Source organism: Oryctolagus cuniculus, chromosome 11 (genome assembly GCF_964237555.1).
Source record: "Oryctolagus cuniculus chromosome 11, mOryCun1.1, whole genome shotgun sequence".
Classification (NCBI taxonomy): Eukaryota; Metazoa; Chordata; class Mammalia; order Lagomorpha; family Leporidae; genus Oryctolagus; species Oryctolagus cuniculus.
In genome coordinates, this window is record NC_091442.1 from 52,817,021 (window position 1) to 52,844,557 (window position 27,537).

The 27,537-nt window shown below is 44.4% G+C and overlaps 1 protein-coding gene across 10 annotated transcripts in view; it reads left to right on the top strand.

Annotated features, from left to right (window-relative positions):
- Positions 1–27,537, top strand: part of SPATS2 (spermatogenesis associated serine rich 2) — a 138,673-nt gene that overhangs the window by 32,320 nt on the left and 78,816 nt on the right. Inside the window, exon 1 of one of the 10 annotated variants that reach the window (XM_070052192.1) lies at positions 19,362–19,503. The exons of 8 other annotated variants lie outside the window; for them this stretch is intronic. The gene's annotated coding sequence lies outside the window, so the exon portion shown is untranslated. Of the gene's footprint in view, positions 1–19,361; positions 19,504–22,403; positions 22,525–27,537 lie in introns of those variants that run through there. One more of the 10 variants, XM_070052193.1, reaches the window with a different exon arrangement.

Here is a 27,537-nt window from a genome sequence, read left to right on the forward strand (position 1 = left end):
AGAGAGAGAGAGAGAGAGAGAGAGAGAGAGAGAGATTGATTGATTCTGCATTCTCTGCTTTACTCCCCAGATGACTGCAATGACTGGGGCTAGTCCAGGCTGAAGTCGGGAGCCAGGAACTGCATCCAGGTTTCCCACATGGGTGGCAGGGACCCAAGCACTTAGGTCATCCTCAGCTGTTTTGCCAGGTGTATTAGCAGGGTTAGGTCAGAAGCAGAGTAGCTGGGACCCAATATGGGATGCCAGCATTGCAGGTGGCGGCTTAGCCCACTGTACCACAATGCCAGGCCAAGGATGTCTTTCTTTTTTTAAGGTTGAATAATATTCCATTGACGGTACATACCACATTTCCTCCTTCCATATCTTCTTCCCTCCCTCCCTTCCTTCTTTCCTTTCTTTTTTTTTTTTTTTTTTTTTTTTTTTTGAAGATTTATTTAATTTGAAAGGCAGAGTTAAGGAGGGAGGGAGGGAGGGAGAGAGAGGAACATAGAGATCTTCCATCTGTTGGCTCACTCCCCAGATAGCTGTAATGGCCAGGGCTGGTCACATCCAGGCCAAAATTAGGAGATGGGAACTTCATCCTAGTCTCCCACGTGGGTGCAGGGGCCCAAGCACTTGGGCCATCTTCTTCTGTTTTCCCAGGCTCATTAGCAGGAAGCTCGATCAGAAGCGGGGCAGCTGGGACTAGAACTGGTGCTAGTATGGGATGCCGGCATTGCAGGCAGCATCTCAACCCATTGCACCACAATGCTGGATCCAAATACATTATCTTTTTTTTTTGACAGGCAGAGTGGACAGTGAGAGAGAGAGACAGAGAGAAAGGTCTTCCTTTGCCGTTGGTTCACCCTCCAATGGCCGCCGCGGCCGGCGCACTGCAGCCGGCGCACTGCGCTGATCCGATGGCAGGAGCCAAGTACTTATCCTGGTCTCCCATGAGGTGCAGGGCCCAAGCACTTGGGCCATCCTCCACTGCACTCCCTGGTCACAGCAGAGAGCTGGCCTGGAAGAGGGGCAACCGGGACAGAATCCGGTGCCCCGACCGGGACTAGAACCCAGTGTGCCAGCGCCGCAGGTGGAGGATTAGCCCAGTGAGCCGCGGCGCCGGCCCAAATACATTATCTTTAACCATTCATCTGTTGTTGGACATTTATGGTTTCTGCATCTTGACTATTAAAAATTCCTTGTGGGGCCAGCACTGTGGCATAGGGGGTAAAGCCACTGCCTAGGGTGCTGGCATCCCATATAGGCGCTGGTTCGAGTCCCAGCTGCTCCTCTTCTGATCCAGCTCTCTGCTATGGCCTGGGAAAGCCGTAGAAGATGGCCCAGGTCCTTGGGCCTCTGCACCCACGTGGGAGACCCGGAGGAGGCTCCTGGCTCCTGGCTTCTCATCGGCCTAGCTCTGGCCGTTGCAGCCAGTGGGGGAGTGAACCAGTGGATGGAAGACTCTGCCTATGCCTCTGACTCTCTGTAACTCTGTCTTCCAAATAAATAAATAAAACTTAAAAAATAAAAATAAAAATTACTTGTGATCCTGATTTCAGTTCTTTTGGATAGAAACTCAGAAGTGGACTTGCTGCAGCATGTTGTATATCTATTTTTAATATTCTAAGGAATCTCCAAACTGTTTTCCATAGTTGCTGCACCATTTTACATTTATGCTAGCAGTGTTTAAGGATTCAATTAACTACACAGCCTTACCATGTTCCCACATATTCTTGAGGTACAGAGTCTCATTACTGCATCGACTGACTTCTTCTTGGAAGGTTTATTTCTGTCTTGTCTGTGATTGTTTTTTTCTTTAAACGCTGAATTTCTTGGTGTCTCAGATTGTGGAAGCTCCCTGCTGGGCAGTGTCTCATTTGCTTCTGCTGTGTTCCCATTTCATTCTTTAGTTCAGAATCTTATTTGTGACAAAGTGTCAACATATGTGAATTTGGATTCCAGATCTGTGAAAGGTGTACACCTGGAGTTCAGTTTCTTCCAGGTAATTTTCTCCATTCCTAGGCCAAAGTACAGAACTTGCTCTTCTCCTAACTTTTTTTTTTTTTAAAGATTTATTTATTTGAGAGTTACAGAGAGAGGCAGAGACAGAGAGAGGTCTTTCATCTGCTGGTTCACTCCCCAAATGGCCGCAACAGCCGGAGCTGTGCCAATCTGAAGCTAGGGGTATAAGGATTTTTTGGGAGTGATGTTGAGCTGGTTGGAATATTACAGAGCTATCGCTCTAATCCAAGGGAGGAAAGGCCTGGTAGAATAGAAAGGATAAATTCAAGAGAATTTAGAAATAGGTTAGAGGGCATTGGATGGTGATGAGAGGATAGAGGAGGAAATTTGTGTCACTTGCAGTGTTTCCTGTTTGGAAAATTGAGAGTGGTGCTGTCAGAAGTGGTGCCATAGGAAGCAGAGCAGGCTTGGGAATAGATGGATTTACTTGGCTATGGTAACTTGTTAAACATTTGGGAAGTGGATAATTTTATTGATTGTTGGTGGATTTCCCTTGGATTGTAGATATTCTTGTTTTCTTCACACATGCTTACTTCTTTATAGCTAAATACAAAAAGCCTATCCAACCCTTATTTTTTTTTTTTAAAAAACTGATTTGAGTTAAGCAATTTTTTTAACCAGGGATATATTCAGTTTGAATTTCCTGTGGGATGTTCATGAGGTAGTGTGGAGCTCCGTTGAAAAGGGCTGTTCTATGCTATTCCTTATAGTTGCAGTGAAAACAACCAAACAGTCCTGATTTTTCTGTGTGAGGCTGTTTTAGTTTTGTCTCCAGTCTTCCTTGTCCCAGATTTTTCTCTTTTGTTTTTGTCCTTCTTGTTCCTTTTCCCTTGCTTGACTCAGATTTCCTTCTTCCTGACCCTGCTGCAACTGCCCCATGTACACATATAGTTCTGTTTTCCCTGAAATTTTTCACAAAGATCATGTAGTTCTTTTTTTTTTCTTTAGATTTCAGTTTTTTTTAATCAAAGTTTTATGTGCACGTGCTTTGCAAAGTCAAATAACATCCCATATGGCACCGGTTCAAGTCTGGCTGCTTCACTTATGATCCAGCTCTCTGCTTTTTTTTTAAGATTTGCATTTTTTATTTGAAAGGCGGGGCGGGGTGGGGAGGGGGGAGAAGTTTTCCATCTGCTGGTTCACTCCCCAAATGGCTTCAATGGCTGGAGTTGGGCTAATCTGAAGCCAGGAGCCAGGAACTTACCCTGGGTCTCCCATGTGGGTGCAGGGGCCCATGGACTTGGGTCATCTTCTCTTTCTTTCTTTCTTTCTTTCTTTCTTTCTTTCTTTCTTTCTTTCTTTCTTTCTTTCTTTTTTTTTTTTTGACATGCAGAGTTAGACAGTGAGAGAGAGACAGAGAGAAAGGTCTTCCTTCCATTGATTCACCCCCTAAATGGCTGCTACGGCCAGCATGCTGCGCCGATCCGAAGCCAGGAGCCAGGCGCTTCCTCCTGGTCTCCCATGCAGGTGCAGGGCCCAAGCACTTGGGCCATCCTCCACTGCCTTCCTGGGCCACAGCAGAGAGCTGGACTGGAAGAGGAGCAGCTGGGACAGAATCTGGCGCCCCAACTGGGACTAGAACCCGGTGTGCTGACGCCACAGGTGGAGATTAGCCTAGTGAGCTGTGGCGCCGGCTGGACTTGGGCCATCTTCTACTGCTTTCCCAGGCCATAGTAGAGAGCTGGATCAGAAGTAGAGCAACCAGGACCTGAAATGGCACCTGTAGGGATGGCAGCACTGCAGGCGGCAGCCTTACCCACCATGCCATAGCTCTGGTGAAAGCAGTGGAAAATGCCCGTCTCTGGGCCCCTTCACTGACATGGGAGACAGGTGAAGCTCCTGGCTCCTGGCTTCAGCCTATGCCAGCCCTAGCCATTGTGGCCATTTGAGGAGTGAACCTGCAGATGAAAGATCTCTCTATCTCTCCCTCTCTGTAACTATACCTTTAAAATAAATAAAATAAATCTTCAAAAGAAAAAAAAAAAGAACCTTCTCCTATATTTCCCTTTCTTCAGAGGCACATTTTCACTTTTTTAGCTAATGCTTTTGGTATCTGTTTTTTTGTATGACACGTTTGTATTGTTATTTCTGATACCTTTGGTTGAAAGATGCAGTTATTTTGTGTACCACTAGAAAAGGGAACTACACCCAAGATGGGTGGTCTGTTAGGGGACTGCATGAAACTGGGGAACCACATGGGAATGTCAGTGAGAAGTACAACCACCACACAGAAAGGCTCAGCAAACCGCCTTGGGGATCAGTTTTGTGGTTGTGTAGGATTAAAGCCTTTCTTGGGAATATGAGCTGGTTCTGTCTCTGAATTTGCACTACCCAGATGGTAAAATTTATTTATTGATTTTTGAAAAGCAGAGTTTGAGAGAGAGAGAGAGATCGATCCTCTACCCACTGGTTCATTTCCCACTGCCAGGGCTGGGCCAGGCTGAAACTGGGAACCAGGAGATTCATTGGGGTCTTCGGGGTCTCTTGCATGGGTGACAGGGATCCAAGTACTTGAGCCATCATCTGCCACCTCCCAGGATGCATTAGCAGGAAGCTGGATTGGAGGTGGAGGCAGGATTCTAACACAGGCACTCCAGCATGGTGGCTTAACCCACTGCACCCTGATACCTGCCCTCAAGCAGAAATTTTAATGAAAAGTTGTTTCAGATTGATAGTGTTCCAGGTGTTTGGGAAAAACAAGTAACACTTTTTTTTTTTAAAGATTTATTTATTTTATTTGAAAGAGTTACAGAGAGGCAGAGAGAGAGAGAGAGAGGTCTTCCATCCACTGGTTCACTCCTCAAATGGCCACAATGGCCAGAGCTGCACCGATCCGAAGCCAGGAGCCAGGAGCTTCTTCCAGGTCTCCCACATGGGTGCCAGGGCCCAAGGACTAGGGCCATCTTTCACTGCTTTCCCAGGCACATTAGCAGGGAGCTCTATCAGAAGTGGAGAAGCCGGGACTGCTCCATATGGGATGCCAACATCACATCCAGTGTCTGCCTGCTATACTACAGTGCTGGCCCGTGGTTCTTACAGTTTTAAATGGTTGAAAGAAATCTTAAAAAGAATACTGTAAAGCATGAAAATTATATGACAATCTGGTATCAGTGTCCATAAATAAAATTTTTTGGACCCCAGCCATGCTCCCTTTGTTTGTATTGTCTGTGGTTGCTTTCACACTGCAGCAGATTTGAGTGGTGTGACAGAGACTGTATAGCTTACAAAGCCTAAAGTGTTTGGTATCTTGATCTTAACAAAGTTTTTTGGCACTCGATATAGTTGGTCCCTGTGAGCTTCCAGCATCAGGTGTGAAGATGAGGATTAAACTTGCTGCCACCCATCTACTCTGTGTATCTGTGTAATCTTCCCTGCTAGATACTTTGTATCATTTTTCCCAAAAACATTGCAGACATGTTAGTTACATGTCTGAAGTTAGACACTGAAGTATCAGTTTGAAAATTCAAACCCTGATGCTTGAACTTGGAGTCCATTCATTTCACTGATCACATTGTATTATGAGTAACTGTTTAGTGGTAGTCATTTGGTGCAGTGGCTTAAGTTGCCATTTGGGAAGCCCACATCCCATGTTGGAGTGCCTGTTTTGGTCCTGGCTACTCTACTTCTCCTTTTTAAATAAGATTTGTTGAGAGAAGACCAAGATGGAGGAATAGGGAGTGAGCTTACTGCTCTAGACTAGAGGAAGATAGTTCAAAAACTTGAAGAGTGTGCAGTCTCAGGGAAGAGTTAGGAGAAAACAGCAGAGAAACTCCATGCAAGGTAGAGGGACGCTGTATGTGTGCGCAACTCGGGACCCCAGCAGCCAAGAGCCTCAGCACCAGCTTTGGAGAATGAGGTGAGACCAGACTGCAGCAGCCCAAGCCACTGGCGATAAAGCTGCAGGAAGAGCCTGGCATTGAGTGGGGACAGTGTATCTGCTAACCTAGAGGGAAAAAAAGCACGCTTCTCTCTATGTGGGACCACCTGACACCCATGTCCTGTAACTAGCTGAGTAGGAGTGGGCACCCTTTTGGACATACATAACAGGTACACCAGCTTGTGTCTCACACACAGCTACTAGCCAAAAGGAATGCCTGAGTCTGTCTGGCTGGGAGAATTGATGGGGAGCTGAGTGCTTGTGACTGTGGGAGCCTTGTATGCTGGGACTGTGAAAACACTGTGGCTGTGTATGAGGGTGCAGGGTGTGGCTGGCCTTTGTGCAGTAACTGTAGGTGGCTCTGCATGCTCGGGGCTCCCTGATTCCCTGGTGAGGATCATTGCTACAGGATCTGTGCTCACACTGAAGACTGCACGGACCCTTTGTGTGGTTCTTGTGGTGGCACAAACAAATGGTGTATCCACTGGGGCTAGCGACCAGGCATTGGTCTCTTTTGAGGAAAGGAGGTGAGTGTGAGACTACACCAGCAGAGCAAATTTAACCTCTTCTGATTAGAAAAAAAAAAAGGGAGATTTACTATGCTCAATTTGGGTGTCACTTTCAATGCCCTTACCCTGGGGCATTGAACAGAGCTCCCTGGCCATACCAGCACATGCCCAGGGTATTTACTGAAAGAGCAGACACTACACTAATCCACAGAGGCATAGTCCAAAGATGAAAGCCATCACAGTGGAAAAAAATAAACCAACAAGTATCTCCACAAATGCCTAAAAATAAACGCAGCAATTCAAGAAACAAGAATAAGGAAGACAACGTGACACCTTCAAAGGAACACAACACTTAAGTACTAGAATGTGGAAATGAAGAGATTGAAGAAATGTTGGAAACAGAGTTCAAAAAATTGATCGCAGGATTACTTAGAAGTAATCAGAAGCAAATCCATGAATTAAAGAAATCCGTACATGACATGAATGAAAATTTCTCCCATGAAATTGAGATTTTTAAAGAGAAATCAAAGTGAAATATTGGAAATGAAGAATTCGGTAGATCAAATAAACAATGCAGTGGAAAGTCTTAAGAACAGACTTGGTGAGGCAGAAGAAAGAATATCTGAGTTAGAAGACAAATCTCTGGAAGTTTTAGACCAGAAAAATAGAGGAAATTAATGTGATCAAGCTCAGTAAATGTAGCATTTCTGACACCTGAAGTTAGTTTTACTGAAGAACTGGAACCTTTGAATGAGTTCTCTGTGGGAGGTGATATTTATTTAAAGTAACTTTGGGTTGGACAGTCACGTGTGCTCAGGACCATTGGCTGCAGCATGTGTCAAGCAGGCATTTAGTCACCATCCAGGGTCATGATGCAAGAGTTTAGTAAAATCAGGTCTCCAGGTGTGCCCTGCTCTGCTCCTTGGTACTCCTTAAGTACCATTTTTATGCAATATTCAGAGAATCATCTGAAGCAGAATATTCTGTTCTTTTAAATTTCTTCTCAAAATTATGGTTATACTTGATTTTTTTTCCTGTTAGTACTTGCTAAAAAAAATCAAACATTTGCTATTTTAGGAAAAAGTGAGAAAAGGTTAATTGAACTGCTGTATATAATTTAGGATGTTTCAGTTGTTTGGCAACTTAGCTGATAAAGGCTTCTTTTTCCTCAAAATGTTTAGTTGGAGTTACTCATACAATGGAGAAAGTAATTAGTCTTTCAGATGTTAAGTTACCTTGACCTCAGGCCTTCTTGCTGTTTTTCTTCCAGAGTATCTTCTCCCAGTTCTGCTGGGGCCAATTAGTTTTTGGCTCAGCTGTTTTAGTTTCTCTACAGAAGTTGAGCTGAACCGTGTTTATAGTCCGTGAAAATCAAATCTATTTTTTTTCTTTTAAGAGAACTAGAACATTAAATTCCTTACCAGTGACCTCAAATACATTGAATCATATATCTTCAAATGCAAAGGTTCATGTTCTCTGAATTTAGAACATTTAAAAAATGAACTAGTAGTTATTGTACATTAGTGAGTGATGATTATTTTAGTTCTGCAGTCATGACCACACTTTCAACACTACAGATTATTGTTAAGAAGCAGGGGAGGTAGCGTGGCTACTAGTTTCAGATTACCTAATAATTTAAAAATATTTGTAAACTTAAATGGCACCCTAGTAGTAAATCATTAATCTTTCTTTTTTTAAAAAATTATTTATTTATTTAAAGGTAGTATTACAAAGAGAGAGAGAGAGAGATCTTCCATCCTCTGGTTCACTCCCCAGATGGCCACAACAAACAAGGCTGGGCAAGGCCAAAGCCAGGAGCCAGGAGCCTCATCTGGGTTTCCCCTGTGGGCACATGGGCCCAAACACTTGGGCCATCTTCTGCTTTTTTCCCAGGCCATTAGTGGGAGCTGGATCGAAAGTGGAGCAGAGGGGACTTGAACTAGCACTCATATGGGATGCCGGCACTGCAGGTGGTGACTTAACCCACTTTGCCACAGTGCCGGCTCTAGACCATTAGTCTTTCTCTGTGTAAATAATTATAGGTGATTTTAAATAATACTAAAGTGATTAAATGTTAGACCAGACATAAAAATATATTTTACCATGATCAAGTCAAACATTTCAGCTGGGGAAAGAGGTAGAAAGAGTTGCATGGGCATAAAACTATTGTTTGATGTCGATTTGTTAATACAGAATGGCAGGGAAGGCCAACTTCCCATTGCTTCAGATGGGATTCAAGGCGTGTTCCAGTTATTTATTGCTCAGGAAGCAGATGGTGGCCAATCCTGCAGTTGTCCTGTAGGCTGCTTTTAGTTTACGTGTTGGGCACGTGAGCAGCAGCTGGAACATTTGGGTCTCCTTGGGCTTCTTCTGCAGTTTCTGTGTGGTTTTTCTCACATGCGGGTTCATGGCGGCCAGATTTCTTACATAGAAGCTTAGGGCTCCAGAAGCACTTGTTTTGAGAGAGAGAGCTAATAGGAAGCCACATTGTCTCTTCTGACATGTTTCAGAATGAAACAGTGTCATCTCCACTACATTGTATTCACCAGAAGGGAGTCACTGTGGCATAGCAGGTAAAGCAGCTGCTGGCATCCCATATGGGCACCAGTTCGTGTCCCAGCTGCTCCACTTCTGATCCAGCTCTCTGCTATGGCCTGGGAAAGCAGTTGAAGGTGGCCCAAGTTCTTGGGCCCCTGTACCCATGTGGAAGACCAGGAAGAAGCTCCTGGCTCCTGGCTCTGGATCAGCACAGCTCCTGCCCTTGTGGCTATCTAGGGAGTGAACCAGCAGATGGAAGACCTCTCTCTGTAACTCTCTCTGCCTCTCTGTAACTCTGCCTTTCAAATAAATAAATCTTAAAAAAAAAAAAAAAAGCCTTACTCAGAGGGAGGAGAATGAGGCTGCACCAATTGCCAGGAGGAGAGGAGGAGAGGCAGTCACACTTCAGAGCTGCCCCAGTCTGCCCTTGGCCACAGATTACTTGCGCTCCTCCTGCTTGTTAAATGTGTTTCTCCTTCTCCAGCATCAGGCTCAGGTCTGAGGTCCAGCATCTTGCTATTTAAATCAGATTCAGGTGTAGATAAAGGCTACTCAGATATGAGGCCTTGGGTACAGCTTCTTGAGTACCACTATTTTCATTCTGAAGACCTGTGAATTAGAGACTATCTCTCTCCACTCCCAGCCCATCCAGTAAGCAACAGCAGACAGACATAAGACAAGCACTGCAGACACTCCTGTTCAAAAAGAAAGATGAAGCACGGTAGTCATTGGTCCACTGGCGTTCTGAAGTCCAGCCAGGCAGAGATACAGAGTTTTGTGATGTCTCCGGGGACTCTGCCCAGCTGCCTGGGCACCAGCCTCTGCAGTTTGTGTCCTGCTGCTTGGGTTCTTCCTTTCCAAAAAATGCATTTTGTGTTTAAGCTGAGTAATTTTTCTCAGTCTGCTTCCTGCCCATAGAAGTTTGGAAGTCTAAAAGCCTCTCTATTTTATACTCTCCCTGTCCCTTTCAATTCAAGATGACAAAAAAATTTTGTTTTAAGATTTAAGTATTTATTTGAGAGAGTTACAGACAGAGAGAGGGAGAGACAGAAAGGTCTTCCATCCAGTGGTTCATTCTCCAAATGGCTGCAACGGCTGGAGCTGGGCCGATCCAAAGCCAGGAGCCAGGAGCTTCTTGTGGATCCCGTGTGGGTGCAGAAGTCTAAGCACTTGGGCTGTCTTCCACTGCTTTCCTAGGCCCTAGCAGGGAGCTGGATTGGAAGAAGAGCAGCTAGGACTTAAACTGGTGCCGATATGTGATGCCGGCACTGCAGGCAGAGGCTTAGCTCACTACGCCACAGTGTCAACCCCCACCCCCCGAAATTATTTTTCTAAAAAATGCTGTGAATCTAATCTATGAGTTTAATGGGTGACTTTTCAATTCATTAGACAAAAGTGGCACTTTCTATTTTTGTAAAGATTTATTTTTCAGTTACACAGAGATCTTTGATCTGCTGGTTCATTCTCCTCAAATGACCTCAATGCTTGGGGCTGGGCCTGGGCCAGGGCAAAGCCAGGAGTCAGGAGCTTCAGGTGTAGGGGCCAAAGTACTTGGGCCTTCCTCTATGGCTTTTCCCAGTCACATTAGCAGGGATGTAGATGAGAAGTGGAGCAACTGGGATGTGAACCGGCTTCCATATGAGATGCCATTGTTGCAGGCAGCAGTTTTACCTGTTACGCCACAGTGCCAGCCTCAAAGCAGCACTTACACAAGGATTCGTGTGGAGCCTTCTGTCCTTTGGGCTTCCTGTAACACTTCGGTGTTTTGTTTGAAAGGGTCTAAGAGTCACCACCTTAAATCTCTATTTACTTACTTATTTGAAAGGCAGAGAAAGAGGGAGAGAGAGAGAGAGATCTTCTATCTGCTGATTCACTGCCCAAATGGCTGCAATGACTAGAGCTGAACCAGGCTGAAGCCAGGAACCTGGAGCTCCATCCGGGTCTCCCATGTGATTAGCAGAGGCCCAAGCACTCAAGTATTCTTCCACTGTTTTCCCAGTCACATTAGCGGGGAGCTGGATCAGAGTGGAACTGCTTGGACTCATTGTGCCACAATGCTGGCCTCCTAAATCTCTTTCATGTCTAAACTAGGAGTAGGCACACTGGCCACTAAGCCAAGATTTGTTTTTATATTTTTAAATGGTTGGGAAGAAGAACATGTAACAGATTGTATATGTGGCCCCCATAGCCTAAAATAGTTATCTGATACTATTTATCTGGTCCTTTGCATAAAATGTTTGCCAACCTTTGTTGTAAATAAAGGTTGAATCCTTTATGCTGTATTTCCCTGACACTACCTTGGATTTAATCTTTGCCGGAGGACATTTCTCTTCTTAAAAAAGTATTTATTTTCATTTTATTTTGAAACCTTTTTTTTTTTTTTTTTTTTAATTATTGGGGCCAGGGCTGTGGCTTAGTGGGTAAAGCCACTGCCAGTTCGAGTCCTGGCTACTCTACTTCCTTCCGATCCAGCTCTCTGCTGTGATCTGGGAAAGCAGCAGAAGATGGCCTAAATGCTTGGGCCCCTGCACCCGTGTGGGATACCTGGAAGAAGTTTGTGGCTTCTGGTTTAGGATTCGCACAGCTCCAGCTGTTGCTGCCATTTGAGGAGTGAACCAGCGGGTGGAAGTCTCTCTGTCTCTCTCTCTCTCTTTGTCTCTCTCTCACTGTCTCTTTGCCTCTTTAACTCTGCCTTTCAAATAAATAAATACACACAGAGAGAAGGAGAGGCAGAGAGAGAGAGGTCTTCCATTCACTGGTTCACTCCCCAGTTGGCCACAATGGCCAGAGCTGCGCCAATCCGAAGCCAGGAGCCAGGAGCCTCCTCCGGGTCTCCCACTTGAGTGCGGGGGCCCAAGGACTTGGGCCATCTTCCACTGCTATCCCAGGCCATAGCAGAGAGCTGGATCAGAAGAGGAGCAGCTGGGACTAGAACCAGCACCCTTATGGGATGCCGGCGCTTCAGGCCTGGGTGTTAACCCGCTGTGCCACAGCGCTGGCCCCATCAAATAAATAAATCTTTTTTTTTTTTTTAAAGATTTATTTATTTGAAAGAGTGCCAGAGAGAGGAAGAGACAGAAAGAAGGAGAGGAAGAGAAAGAGAGATCTTCCATCCACTGGTTCACTCCCCAATAGGCTACAACAGCTAAGGCTGAACCAGACCAAAGCCAGGAGCCAGGAACGCCATCTTGGTCTCTCACATGGGTGGCAGGGGCCCAAGCACTTCAGCTGTCTTCCTCTGCTTTTCCAGTTGCATTAGCAGGGAGCTGGATCTGAGGGAGAGCAGCCAGGAAGCAAACAAACACTCTTGATATGGGGTGCCAGCATCGCAAGCGGTGGCTTACCCACTGCACTACAATGAGGGCATTTCTTAATTTGAAAAGTATTTGCTGTATGGGAAGACTGAGAATAAGAACGTTTTATTTTTGGACCTAGCAGTTTCTGGTCCCTTTATTTTCTCTATATTTTGCTTGAAAAATTATGTAATTTGAATGTTGGCATTGTGGCATAAATGGGTTAAGCCTCCGCCAGTTGCAATGCTGGCATCCCATATGGGTGCCAGTTCATCTCCCAGCTGCTCTGCTATGGCCTGGGAAAGCAGACGAATATGGCCTAAGTCCTTGGGCCCCTGCACCCACAGGGGAGACCCAGAAGAATCTCCTGGCTCTTGGCTTTTGGCCTGACCTAGCCCTGGCTGTTGCCGCCATTTAGGGATTGAACCAGTGGATGGAAGATTCTCTCTCTCTCTCTCTCTCTCTGTCTCTCTCTCTCTCTCTCACTGTCTCCTTCTATCTCTCTACAGTTCTTCCTTTCAAATAAATAAATCTTAAAAAAATAGAATTATAGAATTCCTTTAAAAATTTGTTTCAAAGGCAGAGTTACAGAGAGAGGGGGAGAGACAGATTTTCCACCCATTGGGTCACTCCCCAAATGATCATGATTGGGACTGGGCTAGGCCGAAGCCAGGAGCCAAGTTTCATCTGGGTTTCCGATGTGGGTGCTGGGGCCCAAGGTCTTGAATCATTTTCTGCTGGTTTCCCTGGCATATCGGCAGGGAGCTGGCTCAAAGTGTCGCAGCCATGACTCAAACTTGTGCCCACATAGGATGGTAGCATTGTAACCAGCAGCTTATCCTGCTACGCCACAATGCCTGCCCCCCACCCACACCATTTTCTTTTAAACCAAGGGTAAGCAACCTTTTTTGATGAAGTGCTGGATAGTAAATGTTTAAGGCTTTCTGGGCCAATGTTCTCTGGCACACTTAAACCAAATGTAAATTAATAGGTGTGGCTGTGTTCCAATAAAACTTTATTTTTTTTTAAACTTTCATGAATTTTATTTTTTATTAATACAAAGAGAACAGATTTCATGTATTTCATAGATGCAATTCTAATAACGATACTTCCTCCTCCTTCTGTTCCTTTCTTTCAATGTTTGAATAACGTAGTTTCAATTTATAGTCATAGGCTTAATGTTCCACTAAATTTAATGTTCAGCAAGTAAAAAAGTAGAAAGAGCACTGTCCCCTAGGAATATAGACTAGGGCTATAAGCAATAATCAAATCATGAGACATCAATTTAATTCACACATTTTTTTTTTGGTACTCTGTATATTAGCTACCACAAGTCAGAGAAAACATACAATATTTGTCTTTTGGGGCCTGGTTTATTCACTAAGCATAATGGTCTCCATTTTGTTTCATGAAACTTTATTTTAAAAACCAAGAGGCTGAATTTCATCTGTAGACTATAGTTGGCTGATCCTGTGTTAAGTCTTCACAACAGCATTCTTGAAGCTTTTGCTGACAGTTTTCTCAAGGCCCTTCTTATTTTCCCCTCTTGCCTTATTCCAAAGCTAAACATTGTAAATTTTTGTTATGGCAGCAGTCCACTCTGTATACCAAATTGCCCCTTCTAAATTTAGTGGTTTAAAACCAAACTTTTGTTTATATTTTATGCTTCTCATGTTTGACCCAGCTTAGCTAGGAGTTTTTTCTTAGAGTTCACATGATAGCTGGGGCAGGAAGAATTGAGAAGGCTTCCCCACCAGAGTGACTTCTGTAGTTGGAGACAGATGGTAGCTGGGTCTCAAGTCATCCTAACAAAAGATTCCTCTACATGGTGACTGGACTGGGAAGGCCTGACCAGCTGGTGCACTGGGCCATCTCTGTAACCTGTGAGGCCTTGGATGTCTTATTTGGTGACTTAAGATGCCGATTTGCCTGAGAAAGTGGGGCAGGAGTTTTATCACCTTTGATGACCTAGCTTCAGAGGTTGCTTAGTGTCTGCTGCTGCATTCTCTTCGTAGGTGAAAGAATCAGACTCTACCTTTTGGTGGGAGAAGGAGCACAGAATTTACAAACATGTAAAACACACATGCCCTACTGACTTTGGGAAGCTTGAACAGTGTAACTTTCTCTTCCCTTTTTACTGGGCAGGGAAATGAAAGATTGCCTCTCTGTGAATGTTTAGATGTGGACTTGTCCAGGCTGGTGTTGTGGCCTAGCCAGGTAAGTTGCCGCTTCCCATATAGGAGCAGTAGTTCGAGTCCTGGCTCTTTTGCTTCTGATCCAGCTTCCTGCTAATGCACCTGGGAAGGCAGCAGATGATGACCCAAGAACCAGGGCCCCATGTGGGAGACCAGGATGAAGTTGCCTCCTGGCTTCCACCTGCCCTAGCTTTGGCTGTTGTGGACTTTGGGAAGTGAACCACAGGATGGAAGATCTCTTTCTCTCTCTCTTTTTCACCGTGTCTATCAGAAAGATAAATAAATAAATCTTTAAAAAAAGAATATATTGGAAAAGAATGAGTTTGTCAAGAGCTTTGAAAGGAGACTTCATAATAACCTCTTTCTTCAGTAGAGGCAGGACTTGGGAGCTTTGGACTGATACTCTTTTTCCTTTTGTATGACAGAAGACATCGTGGAGCTTCTCTCCCAGAAGAAAAAACAAAATCAAGCATTTCCGAACCTCTGAAAAATCCTATCATATAGAGATTTGCATGAAACCATAAGTAACATCTTGGTCAGGATTTAAGAGTGGGTGTGTCTGTTTGTCATCCCCACTTTGAGTTGAATTAGGTTAGCTGGCTTTGGAAGAGGGATAGGGAAATTTTGGAAAGGGGATAGGTGATGAAAATCATTTCAGATTTGGAGACTCTCGAGCAGGTGGTATTTGAATGGCATTAGGGAATGGGCTCTCAAGACTGCTGTGTTGCCTGATCCGTCTGAAAAGGCTTTGCTCATTTGATTTAGTGGCCTGGCTCTTTGTTTTTTATTAAGAAAAGTTAGGGGGCTAAGCCTCCAACTGGCACAGGCATCCCATACAAGTGCCGGTTCTAGTCCCGGTTGCTCCTTATTCTCTGCTATGGCCTGGGAAAGCAGTAGAAGGTGGTCCAAGTGCAGGTGGTCTCTGCACTTGTGTGGGAGACCCGGAAGAAGCTCCTGGCTCCTGGCTTCAGATCAGCTGAGCTCCGGCCACTTGGGGGAGTGAACTAGCGGATGGAGGACCTCTCTCTCTGTCTCCCTCTCTCTGTAACTCTGCCTCTCAAATAAATAAATAAAATCTTTTTAAAAAAGTCTATATCTTGAAAAAAAAAGTTGGGGCATTTTATGATGTGTCTTAGTAGAGGTTGTATTCTTTCTATTATTTTCCCATTTTGCTTTCTTTACCTTTCTTCCTGGATTTTGTACATTATAAAATATTCAATTTAGATTATCTGATAACTTGAAAAAAGGCTATCACTTAATGGATAGGAAGTAACTGTAGAAATAGCTGCCTGTCCTATTACTATCCCCACTTCTGGGAGGAAGAAATGCTTGTATTTAATTATTTACCTGTTTTAATTTTTCTTGGTATCAAGACCTTGAATCTGGGGTAGAGGGAAAAGCATATTAGCTTTAAATGATGCAGTTTTTTTTCCCAAAGATTTGTTTTTATTTATTTGAAAGGCAGAGTGACAGAGAGAGGGAGAGAACAACAGAAGAGATCTTACATCTGTTGATTCACTTCCCAAATGGCCACAATGGCTGGGGCCAGGCAGAAGCTGGGAGCCTGGAATTCCATTTGGGCATTCCACATGGAAGCAGGGGCCCAAGGACTTGGGCCCCTGTCTGCTGCTTTCCCAGGCACATTAATAGGAAGCTGGCTCTGAAGCAGAGCAGCCAGGACTCAACCCACGAGCTCCAAAATGGGAAGCTGGCATTGTAAGCAATGGCTTAACCCACAGCGCCACAGTGCCATTCCCTCAATTATTTTTTACTTTGTATTTGAAAAATACATTTACAGAGCTTTGATAAAATCCAAACAAACACATGCTAATTTATAATGGTATTAGAACTATGAGAAGAGTCACAACAGGAAATTTTGGAATGAGTTCCATTCATAGGAAGGAAAGCAGTGCATAACTGTTGAACTGCTGAAAGTGGGGAGGACTTCTCATGACAGTTGGTTGACTTTGGTTACAGTTTGGAAGAAATGTGGGGATTGGCTTTGTATCCAGTATTCAGCTGTTTGCTTTGGTTTGTCTGTGTTCCTTTTTCCCTCCAGCTGACCCATATTACCATAAAAGCGGTTGCAGGGGGAAGTAGGGAAAAGAAAGAGTTAACTTTGTAGGCTTTTATATTACTTAACTAATTTCAGCTAGATGAAAATTTATTTTTTAGAATATTTAATACACTGTGTTCATGTTAAGAATTATAATATAGCAGCATGGATTTATGAATGACATGGACAGCAAATTGTTTCCCACTTAAATTGCTCTGTTCATTTTTGGACAAAATGATTACTTGCGAGAGCAATATTTTTCTGACATGTTACACGCCTGAGAGTGGGCCAGCAGGATCTGAATGAATGCTGGTTGTAAGGATGTGGGTGCAGCCTGATTTTGCTGTTTCCTTCCTGAGAGTGTCAGGGGATTAGTTTGATCCTGCATGAGGAAAAAAGCTGCTTTGTGAAACGAGTGATTCTGTAGAGACTAGTGGTATTAGAGATAGTTCTAATTTGGGGCTTAGAATGCCAGAAGGTCTGCACATTGATTTGCCCTTTCCTCTCTGTATAAATGAATTTAAAGTGTGTTGTTGATCTAATGTTGTGTTCATATATTGATTTCTGGCTTGGGCTTTCTTAAACTGTGTATGTATTTTAATTAAGTTAGTTTTTTAAAAAAATATTTAATCATTCTCTATTTTCAGCTGAAACATACTAGTAGAAGAAGGCAGCTACTATTTTGAAAACACAATATTTTATGAATCTGTGTAGATGTGGGCTGCCAAAACTCTTGGATCAGGAAAAGCATTGTTAAATGCAGACTCTTAGTTCAGTATGAAAATGTACCATTTTATTGGTGGCTGGATTAACAAAAGTAGTTTAGACAAAAGATTTTAAGACTTTATGAAATGATGGCACTTCTCAAGATAGTGCTTTACATGGTATATCAAGAGAAAAAGAAGTTCAGAGGACCATTTCAAAAAACTGTTTTGTGAGATACAGCCTCCTTCATAAATGATCAGCTTCAAAAATGAGGGTGCTTTAAGTCCTAAAATTTCACACCTGGGAAGAGATAACATGCAAGTTTTGTCTGGCTTCCCTTAAATATATAGATGGGTGGATAAGTTGTTTCTTGGGGCTGGCACTGTGGTGCATGCAGTGGGTTAAGCTGCCACTTACAACACTGGCACCCCATATTGTATAACGCTGGCATTCCATATTGTGGTGGTACGTGTCCTGGCTGCTCTGCTTCCAATCCATCTCCATGCTAATGCGTGTGGGAAGGCAGCAGATGGTGGCCCAAGTCCTTGGGCATCTGCATAAATGTGGAAGACAGGGATAGAGTTCCTGGCTTTGGCCTGAATCAGACAGTTGCAGCCATTTGGGGAGTGAACCAGCAGATGGAAGGTCTCTCTCTGTCTCTTCCTTTCAGTCACTCTGCCTTTCAAATAAATAATTCTAGGAATAAAAAGAATGCTTGAAATTCACTTATAAGTTGATATAAAATTGGCTTTTTCCAGAAGGACAAGTGATTCCTCCTTCTGTTGGGCAGAATTTATTTTCATATATGTGGCTGTGAATCCTTTGCATTGACTTCAGTTACCTAAGACCTTGAGGAATATAAATCCCATAGGATCAGGTAAGTAGGAAAGGTGTACATTACTCAGTGCCTAGTTTCCACTGAAGGTGCCCAGTGATCTTTCTGGTCCATTTAAGTCTTTCACAGTTTTTCTCTACATTGATTGTAAAAGGTAAAAACAGGCAGGTGTGTAACACAGCAAATAAGATGCTATTTAGGATACCTGCGTCACATATTGGAGCACCTAATTCTGGCTCTGCTGCTTGTTCAGCTTCCTCCTAATGCACTCCCTGGGAAGCAGCAGGTGATGGCTTACTCAGGTTCCTGCCACCCATGTGGGAGATTCAGATAGAGTTCTGGGTTCCTAGCTGTTGTAGGTATTTGAGGAGTGAACCAGCAGATAGAAGTGTGTGCTCCCTCTCTCTCTCTGTCTCTCTGCCTTTCAAATGAATAAAATTTAAAAATAAATATATATATTTTAAAGATTTGTTCATCTATTTGAAAGTCAGAGTTACACAGAGAGAGGAGAACCAGAGAGAGAGAGGTTGGCTCCCCAATTAGCTGCAATGGCCAGAGCTGGGCTGATCCAAAGCCAGGAGCCAGGAGCTTCCTCCAGGTCTCCCACATGGATGCAGGGGCCCAAGGACTTGGGCCATCCTCCACTGCTTTCCCAGACCATAGCAGAGAGCTGGATCAGAATGGAGCAGCTGGGACTTGAACTGGCGCCCATATGGGGTGCAGGCACTGCAGGTGGCGGCTTTACCCACCATGCCACAGTGCCGGGCCCCTAAAAGTAAATAATTTTAAAAATGACAACATAGGTGGGTCTGGATAATTTTGTGGCAGTAATTCAATGTCTTTTAGCTTTCAGGCCTCTTCTTTTTTGTAAATAAAGTCAGTTTGGAAAACTGAAGAAAATTACTCTTAGTGGCTGTTTTCAGACATTTTGGTCAATATTAGATATTTCCTCGGTTAGTGCTGAAGTTTGAACTATTGACAGATCCTTAAACTACAGCTTGAAAGGTTGGGTCCCAAGTCCTGTAATGCCATCCAGTGCACAGCTGTTTTGTAGATATTAGTTGATAAAGAACAATGTTAGTAATTTGAAGAGAGGGAAAACCCTCTTGCCCTTTATTAGTCCTGTAGATACATTTTTAATTTGTTATGACTTTAATTGACTCTGAATATACCATTAATTTGTCTGACTAACTTTCTGTCTTGCTCCTTCCTTATTTTTCCTTCTCTGTAGACTGTGATCTCTCCTTCCTCTTTCCAAAAGGCATCCCTGTTTGTTGGGGGGACCCCTTTGTCTTGGCCTTGCTGGCACTCTGGTGAATGCCCTGTTTCTTTGATTCCTTTGTTGTCAGACCTCAACAAGCTCAGGAACTTGGTCTCAGCTTTTTCACCACCTGTTCTCATGATAACCCCCTGTGTCCTGATACCCAGTAATTCTCCCTTGAAACGGAGAGAGCACCTTCCTACCCAAGCTCCCACAGGACTTGGAGTGTCGTAAGTATTCAGTGAATACTAGCAGAGTCAGAGAAAAGAGAAACTAAAGTGCCCTGACTGAGAGCCCTCTAATACTTCCGATGTTGGGTTTAAAGAAACCTTGTGAGAAGCTGTCATGCCCAACTTCAGTCTAAATGGATGCTCGGGTACAATCTGGCATTTGTTGTCTTTTGAGCAACTTGTAGTTTATACCAGATTCAGTGAAGAAATTTTGAGCTCTTAGAGGAAGCTTAGCTCTCAAGGCGTATTTATTAGCAAAAGTATTTTTTCTATCAAGACAAATTGACAGTTGTTTTTGCACCCTTCTAGTGTGTTCAGCAGCTGTCTTCTGTGGTCTCTGTTCAGTTTACCAGGCTGTACTGATGTGGGATAACTGTGTGGCCCTTTTGGTTAAGAAGAGCTAAGGTGGCCGGCGCCGCGGCTCACTTGGCTAATCCTCCACCTGCGGTGTCGGCACTCTGGGTTCTAGTCCTGGTCGGGGCACCGGATTCTGTCCCGGTTGCCCCTCTTCCAGGCCAGCTCTCTGCTGTGGCCCGGGAAGGCTGTGGAGGATGGCCCAAGTGCTTGGGCTCTGCACCTGCATGGGAGACCAGGAGGAAGCAGCTGGCTCCTGGCTTCAGATTGGAGCAGCGCGCCAGCCATAGTGGCCATTTGGGGGGTGAACCAACGGAAGGAAGACCTTTCTCTCTGTCTCTCTCTCTCACTGTCTAACTCTGCCTGTAAAAAAAAAAAAAAAAAAAGGGAAGAATAAGAAGAGCTAAGGTGTCTCCAGAGGCTTTACGTCCAACAATTCTGGCTGTGGTCAGTTTGATTTCTTTTTTTTTTTTTTTTTAATAGACTTGTTATAGTTACTGTCTTTACTATATCTGCCCAGTAAGATACTATTACTTTGCCAGAGTTATTAGAGCAAGTTTTCTTTGATTATAGAAGTTCTCTTATCCATTATTGTCAGATTTTACATCATTTGCTGTTAATTGGAGAAGTTGGTTGAAGCAGGAAATGAAAAATGATACCTACCTACCATCGCATTTTGTCTCAGCTTAAAACATGTAGATTTGTTCACTTTTTTGATGTATTCAGTATGAGTCTAATGATTTGAGTTCTTCATTTTTTTGGCATTAGTTATTATACCTTGTGATATGTTGCTTGCAACTTCCAATTACAGTTATTTTTAAAGTTTTTTGTGTATTTGAAAGACACAGAGACAGAGGGACTGGGTGGGTAGGGGAGGGACAGATCTCCCCTGCTGGTCCACTCTCCAGATGCTCATGATAGCTGGCACTAGGCCACGTTGAAATCTGGAACCTGGAGCTCAGTCTGGTTGTTTTACATGGGTGGCAGGGACCCAACTACTTGAGCTGTCACCTTTTTGAGAGAGGTCTTTCATCCGTTGCTTTACTCCCCAGATGGCCACAACTGCTGGAGCTGTGCTGATCTGAAGCCAGGAGCTTCTCTTGGTCTCCCATGTGGGTGCAGGGGCCCAAGGACTTAGACTATCTTCTACTGCTGTCCCAGCCCATAGCAGAGAGCTGGATCTGAAGTGAAACAGCTGGGATTCGAACTGGTGCCCATGTGGGATGTCAGCATTGCAGGCTGTGGCTTTACCCACTAAGCCACAGCACTGGCCCCGGCCCATCACCCTCTACCTGCTAGAGTACACATTAGCAGAAAGCTGGAATCTGGAGTGGAGCCAGGACTCGAACCCAGGTACTCCAAGAGGTGATGTGCCTGTTCCAAGCAGTGTCTTAACCAGTATACACCCCCCCCCCCTTTTTTTTTTGACAGGCACAGTTAGTGGGAGAGAGAGACAGAGAGAAAGGTCTTCCTTCCGTTGGTTCACCCCCCCAAATGGCCGCTATGGCCATCGCGCTGCGCCGATCTGAAGCCAGGAGCCAGGTGCTTCCTCCTGGTCTCCCATGCAGGTGCAGGGCCCAAGCACTTGGGCCATCCTTCACAGCCTTCCCGGGCCACAGCAGAGAGCTGGCCTGGAAGAGGAGCAACCGGGACAGAATCTGGCGCCCCTATCAGGACTAGAACCCAGAGTGCCGATGCCGCAGGCGGAGGATTAGCCAAGTGAGCCGTGGCACCGGCCCACACTGTTTCTTAAAAGTGGAATGAAAACTCTAGAGATTTGAAGCAGTAAGGATTTTCAGTTTTATCTCAAGCCTTATGTATTATCTCACCCATACCAAAACTGAGGACAGTTTTAAAAATAATTTGTATTTATTCAGCAGAGCTTTCAACTTAGTTCTCAAAGAAACAACTTTCTTTCATTCCTAGTTCATTAATGTGTTCAGTATTTCACTGCAGTCACATACTTGTAATTATGGACACAACTGGCCTTAAGTAGGTTTGAGAAGACTGCATCAGACTCTTCGTATGTATAGCATAATGAGAGCAGAAGTGCTCTAGTGTTGCCTGTTAGCTACATGTTCAGCTGGGGGTGTCAGTGCTTGCTAGTGCGAGGGGAAAGTATCTATTGAACTGTGAAGATGCGAGATAAAAAGGCATCTTTAGTGGTTTTTTTTGGGGGGGTAATTTTTTTATGTGTAGTATACATACAGAAAGTGGAAAAGTTCTTGAGTGCACAGCTTGATCAGTTTTTACAAAGTGAACATAACCATTACTCAGGTCATGATAATAGAACACTTCTAGGATTCTGGAAGGCTCCCTATGCCCAGACTCAGAGGCTGTCACCCCACACTACTCTGACTGTTATCACCACAGATTAATTTTGGTCACTTATGAAATTCATATAAATGGAAACATGTGGTAAGTGCTCTTTTGTGCCTGGTATTTTTGATCAGTGTTACTTTTGAAATACACCTGTTTTGGGTGAGTTGCTGATTATTTTTCATTGCTGTATCATATTCTTTTTTTTTTTTTTTTTGACAGGCAGAGTGGACAGTGAGAGAGAGAGACAGAGAGAGAAAGGTCTTCCTTTGCCGTTGGTTCACCCTCCAATGGCCGCCGCTGCAGCCGGTACACCGCGCTGATCCGATGGCAGGAGCCAGGATCCAGGTGCTTTTCCTGGTCTCCCATGGGGTGCAGGGCCCAAGCACCTGGGCCATCCTCCACTGCACTCCCTGGCCATAGCAGAGAGCTGGCCTGGAAGAGGGGCAACCGGGACAGAATCCGGCGCCCTGACCGGGACTAGAACCCGGTGTGCCGGCGCCGCAAGGTGGAGGATTAGCCTATTGAGCCACGGCGCCGGCCTGCTGTATCATATTCTATTGCTTGAATATCCTGCAACTTACATATCCATCCTGTCAGTGTTGTGTACGTTTGTCTCTGGTTTTGGACACTTACAAATGCTGCTGTTGGAAACATTCTTGTACATGTCTTCTGTGTATTTGTACATGCATCTTTGTTGAGGATTTATTTAGGAGTAGACTGTTGGTCTCTATGCTTGCGTTCAGCTTTCTTAAATTTTGCTAAGTGGATTTTTATACTTGCATTAGCAATATGTGGGAATTCATAGCCACTGTGACCCTTTTAAAATTATTTATTTAATAGAGACAGAGAAACAAAGAGAGAACCTATTTGCTGGGTCATGCTCCAAATGCCCACAGTGGCTAGGTGCTAGGCTGGGTCAGGCTAAAGCCGGGAATCAGCAGCTCAAGCCAGGTCTCCAGTGTAGGTGTCAGGAACCCAATCACATGAGCTATTATCACCATTGCTTCCCAGGGACTGCATTAGCAGGAAGCTGGATTCGGGAGCTGGAGTCAGGTGTGGAACTCAGGCACTGTGGTATGGAACATGGGTGTCCTAACTGCTAGACTGGACACCCACTCCTCCATCCTTTTTGAGACTGAATATATTCCACCTTCCATTTTTTTTAAACACAAGTATGGGTGCTTAGTAGATTCATGTGAAATGCTAATTAATTGATCAGCTACATTTTTTGGGGAAAGATTTTATTTATTTACGTTGTGAGTTAAGGTTACAGACAGAGGGAGAGATAGGGAGAAAGGTCTTCCATCCGCTGGTTCACTCTCCAGAAGGCTGCAACAGCTAGAGCTGGACCAGTCTGAAGCCAGGAGCCAGGAGCTTTAGCTGTGTCTCCCACACAGGTACAGGGGCCCAATTGCTTGGGCCATCTTCCACTGCTTTTCCAGACCATAGCATAGAGCTGGATTGGAAGAGCAGCAACCAGGACTAGAACCCATGCCCATATGGCAGAGGATTAACCTGCTGAGCCAGAGCGCTGGCCCCATTAATTTTTTAAGTAACAGAAATTAGAAATTGCTATTTATATATGTATGGAATCTTCCTTTATGTATAAATCAGTGAGTAAAGTGGGTTTTTTTTGTTGTTGTTGTTGTTGTTTTAGATTTATTTGGGAGGCCAGAGTTGTGGCACAGCTGGATGAGCCGCTGCCTGCAGGGCCAGCATCCCATGTGAGTGCTGGTTCAAGTCCCAGCTGCTCCACTTCCAATACAGCTCCTTGCTAATGTGCCTGGGAAAGCAGTGGAGGATTGTCCAAGGGCTTGGGCCCCTGTACACAAATGGGAGACCTGGAAGAAGATTTTGGCTCCTGGCTTCAGCCTGGCACAGCTCTGGCTGTTGTGGCCATTTGAGGAGTGAAACAGCAGATAGAAGATCTTTCACTCTCTGTAACTCTACCTTTCAAATAAATAAAATGAATCTTAAATAAAAACAAAAAAGTTTTGTTTATTTCAAAGAGTTACAGAGAGAGAAGGAGAGAGAATCTTCCATCTGCTAGTTTACTCCCCGGAGTGAACTTCTCCCTAGTTTTCATGTGAGTAACAGGGCCTCAAGTACTTGGACCGTCTTCCAGTGCTTTCCTAAGCTATTATTAGTAGGGAGCTGGATTGGAAGTGGAGCAGCCAGGACTAGCACCCATATAGGGTGCCAGCTTCACAGGCATCAGCTTTATGTGCTAAGCCACAATACTGGCCCCAGTAAGATTGTTCTTAATTGCCTTGTTTTGTTTTTGCCTAATAGCTACCTCCATTCCCTTGGGCTGCTTGCCCATCTGAGCTCCTATGTGGTAGAAGGAATGGACTTTGTATGAATGTGTGCAGGTGTGCGTGCTGTGGGGGTGGGGATGAAATGATCACTGTTGCTTAAATTTGGCTTGATTGGGTTTGGGTTATAGCCACCTGCTTGAGAAGGCGGGTACAGATAACCCTAACCATTGAGCTAGCTGTGAAATAGGAGACAGCAGGTATGTTTGCCTACTCTGTTCCTTTTGAGCCCCCAGCTGCTTCTGATGATTAATGCTAAGCAATCTGTAGCTGGCAGGGGGCCTGTGCCTTTTAATAATAGTGAGGAGGAATTGTGGTATCAAATGGCTTCTGTTTTTCCCCTTAGGATGTATTCTGAATTTCCAGAAAATATATGTTGTTCCAATTTGAGTTTTTATTAAATAGTAATTTATTGGTTTTTCTAAATGAAGTCTTAATTTTCCAAAATAAAATATATGGCAATCAATTCTTACAGTTATGGGGGAAAGTTTTTAGATTACAGTAAAGTTAGTGCCAATGAATAAAAGCATTTGTTGGCACAGCAGACTTCTGAGAAGATTTCAGGTTCATCTTTTAAAATGAAGTTTTATTTATTTGAAAGACACAGTGACAGGAAGGTGTGTGTTATGTGTGGGCAGGGTGGGAGAGCTCATGTCTGCTGGTTCACTTCCCAGGTGCCCACAATGGAGGCTGGGTCAGGCTGTGATCTCTTGTGTGAGTGGTGGGAGCCCAGCTACTTGGCCTCCCAGGTGCATCAGCCGGAAGCAGGCTGGAAGCAGAAGCGGGGCTTCCTCCCAAGCACTCCTCATATGGCATGAGGCATCCACAATGGCAGCTTACATATGTGGGCTGAGTGCCACATGCCTGTCCTCAGATTCATCTTTTTGACCGAGAAGATCACCTTTTTTTTTTAAATCTCTAATTCTTTTTTAGAATATATCAGTGCTTTACCTTGTATCTATCTCCTTTTGCATATTCTTTTTGTAAAGTTAATTAGAATGGTCTGATATTATGGAATAAGCTTCTAGTGACTTTCTGACTTTTTTTGTTTGTTTGTTTTAAGATTTATTTGCTTATTTGAAAGGCAGAGTTGCAGAGAAAGAGATCTTCGTCTGCTGGTTGACTTCACAGATAGCCACAATGACCCGGGCTGGGCCAGGCTGAAGCCAGGAGCTCCATCCAGTTCTCCCACATGGGTGGCAGGGGCCCAAACATCAGGCCATTAGCAGGGACTTGGATTGGAAGTGGAGCAGCCAGGACCTGAACCAGCACCCATATGAGATGTGGGTGTTGGCAGGCAGCAGCTTTACCTGTTACGCTGCAGCAATGGTTATTAATGCTTTTTCATATATTTGGCTTGCAGGTCTTTTAACTCAATTCTTGGGCTGCCTTTCCAACACTATTGATTCTTTCCTTTGATGGAGGGAAGTTTTAAAGTTTAATGTTCTATTTGTTTTTTTTTTTTTTTTTTTTTTTCTCGTGTTGTTGGTGTCATATCCAAGAAATCATGACCAAATCCAATGCTGTGAAACTTTCCCCCTGTTTTCTTCCTGGAACGTTATCCTTTTGAGGTGATTTTCTTACATATGATGTAAAGTAAGAGTCAGCTTTGCTCTTTTGTGAGGAGATGATCCTGCCCCCACTGAGTGGTCTTGATACTTTTGTTGAAGATCTTTTTTAATTTTTTAAATTATTTGAGAGGCAGAAAGATCTTCCATCTGCTGGTTCACTCCCAAAATGGCTGCACCAGTTGGGGCAGGCCCAGGCCGAAGCCAGGAGTCTAGAACTCGATCTGGGACTCCCACATGAGTGGCAGAGGAATGCAAGTACTTGGACCATTATCTGCTGCCACCCAAGTGTATTAGCAGGAAGCTGGTTCAGAAGTGGAGCAGCCAGGACTTGAACCTGTTCCCCATGTGGATATCCCAGGCAGCATGTTATGCACTACAGCATGCTACCTGTCCTCTTTCTATAAACTGAACTACATAACTCAGTACCAGATGTTGGCACAGTTTGGCTCAGCTGCTGTCTCAGTGTTACAAGGCAGAAATCATGGTGTTGGTAGGGCTGTGTTCCTTTTTTTTATTTTTATTTATTTGACAGGCAGAGTGGACAGTGAGAGAGAGAGACAGAGAGAAAGGTCTTCCTTTTGCCATTGGTTCAACCTCCAATGGCTGCCGCGGCCGGCACGCTGTGGCCGGCGCACCGCGCTGATCCAGTGGCAGGAGCCAGGTACTTATCCTGGTCTCCCATGCGGGTGCAGGGCCCAAGCACTTGGGCCATCCTCCACTGCACTCCCTGGCCACAGCAGAGAGCTGGCCTGGAAGAGGGGCAACCGGGACAGAATCCGGCACCCCGACCGGGACTAGAACCCGGTGTGCCTGCGCTGCAAGGCGGAGGATTAGCCTAGTGAGCCACTGCGCCTGCTGGGCTGTGTTCCTTTGAGATGGTTCTAGTGGCAAATTTATTTTCAGGCTCATCAAGCTGTTGGTCACATTCAGTCCCTGTGGCTGTGGGACCAAGGTTTCTGTTTCCTCCTTACCTTTAACCAGGGGTTCTTGGCTTCTGGAGGCCGCCTGCATTTCCTGACCTTGTGGTCCCCTTCAAAGCCGATAACAGCAGATTGCATTCCTCTCACGCTTCCTATCCCTGGCTTTTCCCTTCTGCTGTGTCTCTGATGCATCTTTCTCAACTCTAGCCAGAGAATTTTTTCCTTTTTAAAGTGTGCTTAGATTGGGCCCCCATGGATAATCTAGGCTAATTTCCTTGTATTAAGGTCTGTGACCATAATCATATGTACAAAGTTCCTTGGCAGTAGTGCCTAGATGTGGTTGATTGATTAACTAACTAGGAGACTGGATTCTTGGAGAAGGATCTCTAGAATTCTACCTACTGCATAGGCCTGATAGAATAATTAGGGAGTGTTCATCTGTTTTCTCAAAGAGTTTATGAAGAATTGGTATAATTTTTTTTTCTTTAAATATTTGGCAGTTGTATCTAGCCTTGTGCTTCTCTTTTTGGGAAAGATTTTAAATTACTAATT